Source organism: Tachysurus fulvidraco, chromosome 6 (genome assembly GCF_022655615.1).
Source record: "Tachysurus fulvidraco isolate hzauxx_2018 chromosome 6, HZAU_PFXX_2.0, whole genome shotgun sequence".
Classification (NCBI taxonomy): Eukaryota; Metazoa; Chordata; class Actinopteri; order Siluriformes; family Bagridae; genus Tachysurus; species Tachysurus fulvidraco.
Window position 1 is genome coordinate 15,873,785 of NC_062523.1, and position 7,847 is coordinate 15,881,631.

Below are 7,847 nucleotides of genomic sequence, written 5' to 3' on the forward strand. Positions count from 1 at the left end.
TTCCTTTTCCTTATGGTTCCGCTCAAGCTTTGCAAGCGTTTGGCCTCTGGCTTGCTCATTAGGAATAAATATAAATTGAAATAATATAATTAATATCTTGGATTTATATTTTTCTATACATGAAGTAGTGTCCATTGTAAAAAGTGCTTCACAAATAAAATTGAATTAAATTACTTTACTGGATGCATACTCATGCACTCCTTGTAGCATTTATATAATATTTCTGTTCCCTGTTTACTTTTTTCTAATATAACAGTACACCTTACTAGAACCATCTAAAGGTCACTGAAGGGGTGATGGTGTAGTATAACACCCAAATGCTATGCTTATCTGATGCTGTACACATTATCTGTTCTGTGTCTTCACCATGGGAAAAAACTTGCATAAAAACCTGTATACAGAAACCTGATCCTCAAGAAAAACAGCAGTCAGAGCTTTCTATAAGAAGTGCATTATTTATTCTGTAATTTCTTTTTGAAAAATCGATTCCTATTTATTGAGGAAAAAAATTACAGACTAACCATCCAGTGCCGATACAGTGCCGATACAGTGTCCTGTCCTATAGCACTCTTTTTAAAAAATCACATCTGAATAGGTTTGTGATTAAAATAAAGCAAAAGGAGGTATAATGTAGATAATTGCACTCCTCTTGCTTAAAGCAATTAATGATGTGACATTCATGTTTGGACTTGATGTGTGTTTATTTGAATATCAGCTTTAAATAACTGCACTAATCATTTTACTCCTCCAGAGACAAGAGAATGTGAGAATGAGAAAATAGAAACAAGAGGTAACTGGAGGGATTACTCTCCTTTTTTTCCTCTTCTTTTTGTGATTTTCTGTGTTTAGTTGTGTGTTTGAGATGTACTGTACTGTACATGCATGTTTATGTGATCATGTTTAAAATGTAAAAAAAAAAAGGGTTCTTTGGAAAAAATACCCTGCACCAAACCTGTTTTCATAAATTCTTTTCAAATATGTTTATTTATTATTATTATTATTATTATTATTATTATTATTATTATTATTATTATTAAATAATGTATGTTGAACATGTCAGGACATTATTTTTTACATCATTTTCCACACTGGTTGACTCAGTCAACATAATTATTTCTTATAGTATACACTATTATTAAAACCCCTAGAGTTCATTAAATATACTGAACATGAATCCTTGATGGCTCAAAGTCAAAAGCTCACTTTCTATACAGTAGGTTCTCTGGGTGTTTACGATGAATTTAGACATCAAGGTCATAAAGGTTCCACTGCATGAATACTTAATCTACATTTTCCTCATGTGACTTCTAAATATACAGTATTTAATTTAATTCACTTTAATTTGATTTGTACTGCATAAGGTTAGTAATGCTATTTCTAGAATATTTGACTATTTTTAAGCTTTGAATTTACTAATTTTATTGGCAGATCATTTAACCTCTTTCAAGAAATGAATGCTTAAAATGAGCAAAAATAATCTGGCAATAGAAAATGTGTAAACCTTACAAACAGTCAAATATGATTACATATAATCTTAATAATCGTTTAATAGGAAATGCTATCATTTTGACTAAATTAAAATATTTTTCCGTGCTAGGATGTCATTTTCTGCAATTTGGGGAATCTGATTAATTTATTTTAGAACATTCTGTAGAATTTATCTACATGTGTATTATGCACTCACTAAAAATGGAATAAAATAAAAAAAAATTAATAGCTTTAGAACAAGCTTGAGGGTGGTGTTAGATTAGGGGTTAAACAGTTTTCCTTGTACAGGTTCTCTGTTCTGTTATTATTAGAGTATGCCATATAGAAGATGGGACTTCTTTGCATCTTCTTTTTGCATTCACTGAGTTGGAAGGAATGCAATAATGGAAACAGAGGCAGAGATAATTAGGCTTTCCATGTTCTCTTGCTGCTTTCCCCTCCTTTTCCCCTCCTCTCCTCTAACTCCCCTCCTCCATCTCTACTCCACTCCTGGAGGAAATGCTGTTGGTAATTGTAGAGGGAGGTTTGATAGTCGCTGAAATGAAAAGCAGCTTTAATTAGTGACCATTACCAGTGTGACTCTCCCTCCGGCCACCTGACTGGTGCATTCTGTGAAGTGGGCTTCCGACTGGAAATTGCATTCTTCAAATCTAGATCTAAAATTATACCGTGTTCAGACAGAAATAGGACCACACGCTACTGAATCAAAATAGTGCCATGCCTGTGTTTGTGTGTACTTGCTCAGAGAGAGAGGCGTTGACATAAAAACTCAATCACTGAAAGTTATGATTAATGTACAACAAATTTCCAGTTCCATATCAAATCTAAATAAACATTTGGATATGAGAATAGCTTAGACATTGCCGTATAGTCTAATTTCATGCTAAATTGAGCAACATACACCAAAAATTAGCAATCTGGTGTTTATTTCATAATGATTTTGAAAAAAAAAGAAAGATGCTTGTATTAGACGAGGTGTAATGTGCTGTGATTTAAAACTCAGTGTGTATGGAGATGGTTCTGTTCTTCACTAGATCTTTTCTAAAATGATGAATAGCCATGCTCACCTTTTACTGTAAAAATGGGTTAAATATCTTATCAATGAAATCTTTGATGTATAGATTGTTTTTCTGTAAAGGAGGGTGTTTGTATAAATGAGTGGAGAAGCCATGTGCTTCCAGACAAGTGTACTGCATGATATAATTCAACAATTAACATCATACCATTCTTTACAGCATGGATAAAATGCCAGGCAGTCTCATCCGACCTCAATTTTGAATGAAGATACTGTAGAAAGAGGAAAAGATCTAAGTGACTTTAAAATCAGGTTCATTATTGGGCCTCGGGTTCAGGAGCTTCGCTCACAAAGCATGCTCGACTGGCTGTTTCAATGCAGACACTGACATTTGGGTTTAGAAAGATATCAGTAACTAATTCTGGAAATTGTGCCTGATCGCATACAATCAGTGACCATGCTGCTTATGTATTAGTGCAATATTTAAGGAAAAACAGAATCTGACAGTTTTATTCAAAATCTCTGGTTCATGATTATGGCTTGTCACGTCAACTCTTTATGCTGACTACTGAAAATTTAGTTCCAAAGACTTATATGAAATGCTTTCTTCCATTCTTTTTATACAAAGAAATATTCACAGTAGATATGCCCAACAGATGAAAAGGATAGACACGATCAATTACCAAGCCTGACTAGCTCCATATGCTGTAATGTTATTATGCTCACTCACCAGAAAGGCGAGAAAAACAAGGGAGCTGTAAGCAGAAATCATCAAAATGAAATGGTTGTGGATATTGTCAAAACATCTTCTGGCTGTCCAGCTGGCTATGAGGTGATATTTGACGGATTCACTTGTCAATGACGGATCATTATCCAGCCTTACTCTGTTATGTTACTGAACAGATGGGTTTTCTCCTCTGCCTTTACTCACATGGGAAAATCACTCAGTGCAGAAAAACAAAACACATTTGAGCAAAATTGACAGAATTGAGGTTTTTTTTTTGGCTTGTTGTATTATACCTCTGAAGATGGAAATCATCAGTATCTTCTGTAAGCTGTTATTGGTAATCAATACTTCTGCAGCAAAACACTGGATCCTAACACCTCTCCAACAGCCAGTATCTCAAATAAACAAATCAACTTTAGAGAGTCAGCCAAAGGGACTTTAATAGACCTTTTTGAACCTTATTATGAAGGCGTTTGAACTCATGCAATAACTCTAACGAGAGTGATTAAGGATTGAGGATTCAATAGTAAACACAATACTCACAAGTGATGGGCTTTCTGAAATTTCTATACACTTACAGCTAAATAACTGAAAATCCTCAATTCCTTGTCCTCTTTGATTAAATTAATACAGTAAATCAAACCAATACCCCAATCAATGCCATATACTAATTTTGTCAAATAGGTTACATGTTGACATGAATGTGTCTGCTATCAATGCCTAGACAGTACAGTGCAGGAAGTAAAGGTATTTGGAAATGCTATAAAATTGTTGTTTGATGAATGGAAAAGTAAGCTCTGAGAATGGAAAATATTTACATGTCATGCTCAGAAAAAAAAATTATTCCTTTCAAATCCCTGTAGTGCAACCTAGTCTTTATTTACAGACTCTAGTAGTTTTTTTTTTTTAACTTTCTGTAATATTGATGAGCAAAGCAAATTCAGTCCTGCTTTAATTAAATATCAATCCATCTATTTTCTGTGCCAATGATCGTACACTGGGTCACTGGGGGGGCTGGATCATATCCTAGGGAACTTGGTGAATAAGATGTGAGACACGTTGGACGAGGTGTTAACCCATAACAGGGTCCATGCAATTTCACTCACTACTGACAAACCTAAAATGCACATGTCTGGGATACTGGGAGGAAACCCCTGAGGGGAGAACATGCAAACACCACATACACAGGGCAATGTTGGGAATCAAAACCCCAACTCCAGAGATATGAGGCAAAAAAATCGTAGCCATTAAGCCTTCCTACCTCATAAGTATATATTTTTAAACTTAACCTTCCCCCAAGCATTCGGACAAAGACATTCAAGTTACATTCTAAATTCTAAATTAATTCAATGATTTTCAGAAAAGAAATAGTTCACAACTGAGATCAGTGCTCTGTGGTAACCCTGGCTGAAAGGTCAGTTATCATGGCACTTGCTGGAGGCTGATCATAAATAACTAGGTCTTCTACAACATATTCCACTGCTCAGAAACACACTGTGTTTATCTTTTCTCAGGTCCTACACAGGACCAATACAGTGAGATCAGTCAACTCAGGGCACTTCCACATGAAATCCACAATTAATCACAATCAAGCCCTGAGAAGGTACATGTTGCTAAACAGGGAATATATCCAGTACTGTACATCAATTTTGTCTGAAAACACACAATGACCACCCAGTGAGAAAGGCTGTTCCTTTAGTCATGGGTTCTCAAATGTTTTAGTGGACATAAGTAATTTAACTGTTAGAGAAAATTAAACACATTTATTTAAGACTTATTTTAGCATTTAAGTCAAATTTAAGATTTCTTTTCATGAACTGACAGAACACTAAGTTCTAGCTGAGATATTTATACTTGTTTTGAGTCCATGAATTTGGGCTGCTAACTATAAGAACTATTAAATAATAAATGTGATAACTTTGATATTATTGGGATCATTAAAATTTCCAACACTATATGAATCAAACAATGACAGGTCACTTTGGTTATACTTCACAGAGCACTGGGGGTCCCTGGACCTCACTTTGAGGACAACTGCCTTAAGATATTTCTGTTTCGTTATGAACCTAAGTTTATCTAAAGTCATTCGGCTGAGTCTGCAGCAAGCAGAACGTGTTCTTTAGCCCTGGCCATTAACTGAGACTCTGAAGCAAACATCAGAGCTTTGTGCCTTCGTTAATGAGCATGAGAGCACCAGTAAAAGTGACCCTGTCTCACCCGACACTCATTAATCCAACAATGAGGGTTTCTCAAGACCTGGCCAGCCTACTGGGAAAATAGTATAACTTTAAATAGGAAGATAAAGATTTGTGAAGCTGTAAAGCTCTTAATTGGATGCTTCTTCAAAGTCAGTCATTTACAGCATGACCCAGTGTCATGTTTCTGGAACAAGAAGACAGCATTTATGACTGGTTATCTGAATTTACATCATATGTAATATAGCAGTAAACATAAGAAAAGCAAGATTCTACAAGACTGTAAACAATTAGAGACAACAGTTCTCTTATCAGTTCAAGAAGCAGAACAGCTGTGAATCAAGTCACATCTAAGAATCATGACATAAATCAGTTATGTTTAAATAACTATTTTGTGTCCTAACAAGGATGTTGCATATTTCTCTTACATGTCTGAAGGCCAGGCTGTTAAGACAACATTTTTGCCTACAAATTTATAAACCAAATACTATTTTGTAGGTTCAGTATTCTGTTGCACTGGAGCTGCCTTATTGCCTTGGTCTTATACTTCTGCACTGATTTCACTGTGCACTGGAGAGCAAGTCTGTGGAAAGGAGATGTAGCCCCATAATGACTGAAAAGGACCTCGGGTGGGCCATAGTCACAGCAGCAGTTGAAATGGAGAGTGATGTAAAGCTGCCTGCTGCCTCTTATTGATCTGCCCAAGGCCAGACTGAGTAAACATTTGCCAAATTGGGTGGAAAATATCTCTGCCAAGACATATTTTCTTCAGCAAATAATGATCTGTGTACAGGTTTTATATCAAAAATATTAAATATTCTTGTTGAGAATGCCTCTGTTTTTTTCCTGCTACAATGTAATGATCAGGTTTTATTAATTATGCTGATACACTAAATTTTGTTTATTCAATAATCAGTAAAACCTTGATTAGCACACAATGACCAATTAGGTGTGATTTAAATTGTTGAATATTTTTCTATTTTGTTTAATGGGCTTTCAGCTTAATGGGATTTTCAGATCCTGAGGATACTAGCCTGATGATATGCTGACATTCAAGTGGAAACCTCAAAGTACTTCTCTATGTCATGCTTGATGAGGCTGCCTGTAAAGGCATATGCCACAATGCTTGATCAAATAAGATACTCATAGAAGAGAATCCAATATCTTAACAAATTATTAAATGTCATTTGTAGTGCAATATAATATTTTAATGCACTTGCTTTATAGGCTACTGTAGATGTACTTTAAGGCTATGGAGTGATGTAAGTATGCCTGCTCATTTGTGTCTCTAGACTAGACTTGTTACCAGAATAAGACTTCCAGATAAAACCTGTTATTCTGTAAATTATAAGAGTTTTTCTTTATAACAAAAGAGATAAAAGCAGCCTCCCTCTAAGACAGAGTAACCAGGGGAGACACAAAAAGGGCAGAAATCACTCCATCTTTCCAAGTCCTTAGACACAAAGACATCTCACTGATTAGCTGTTAAAAGTCTGCAGGAAGAGGCCCCTGTGTGTCATCTCCATGCTCCAGTTCTTTTGTGGCTTTTTGTTTCGTAGTGGCTTTCAAGATAGGGCTACACTACTAGTTTCTTTTAACATGTTTGTGTTAAACACACACGCACACAAACACACACACACACACACACACACACACACACACACACACACACACACACACACACACACACACAGAGAGAGAGAGAGAGAGAGAGAGAGAGAGAGAGAGAGAGAGAGATGTATGCACGTAAAGCATTATTTTTGGTTTAATAGAAGGCACTACCGCTGCTGGTTGCTGACTGCAATAAATATAGTTTGCGTTTCTGCATTAGAAAGTCAGTACCAGACATAAATAAGCCCCTTATAAAGTCCATCAGTATATTTTATTGCCTATCTGTTTGGCTGAGATAAGAGCCAGAGGGCTTATCCGTTTACAGAAAGAGATTTTTCAAAGTGCACTTCTCCTCCTAAGGCCTTTGGTAAATCAGACTGTCAACACAAATCAAATTAGGCAGGTAAGGCAGGTGGCCGGCCATTCTTCTCCTTTGATGAGAAAATTACATTTGACGTTTGCAGCCAAGCTATAAATAGGCTGTGTATGATGGAAAACTCCGTTACTGGGTTTCAGGATATATAAAAGTAAAATGGGATTCTAAGCACTATAGAAAATGACTTACCTACAGTATGCAAGGTATATGTTCAAAGCACCAGTGATCAATGCTCTTTATATATAAGAATGAACAGAATACCAGTCTTTCCCCAAAATTTCCCCCAGCCAAACAGAGACGCCTCTCTAGGCAAAAGCCCATATACTGCAGGGTTGCCAAATGAGCTATTTTCTGCTCATTTGAGGTGCTTCTACTTGGTGCTGGGAATTAGCATTGACAAGCTGATTTGTCGTGTACTGTGTTTTGTATATATAA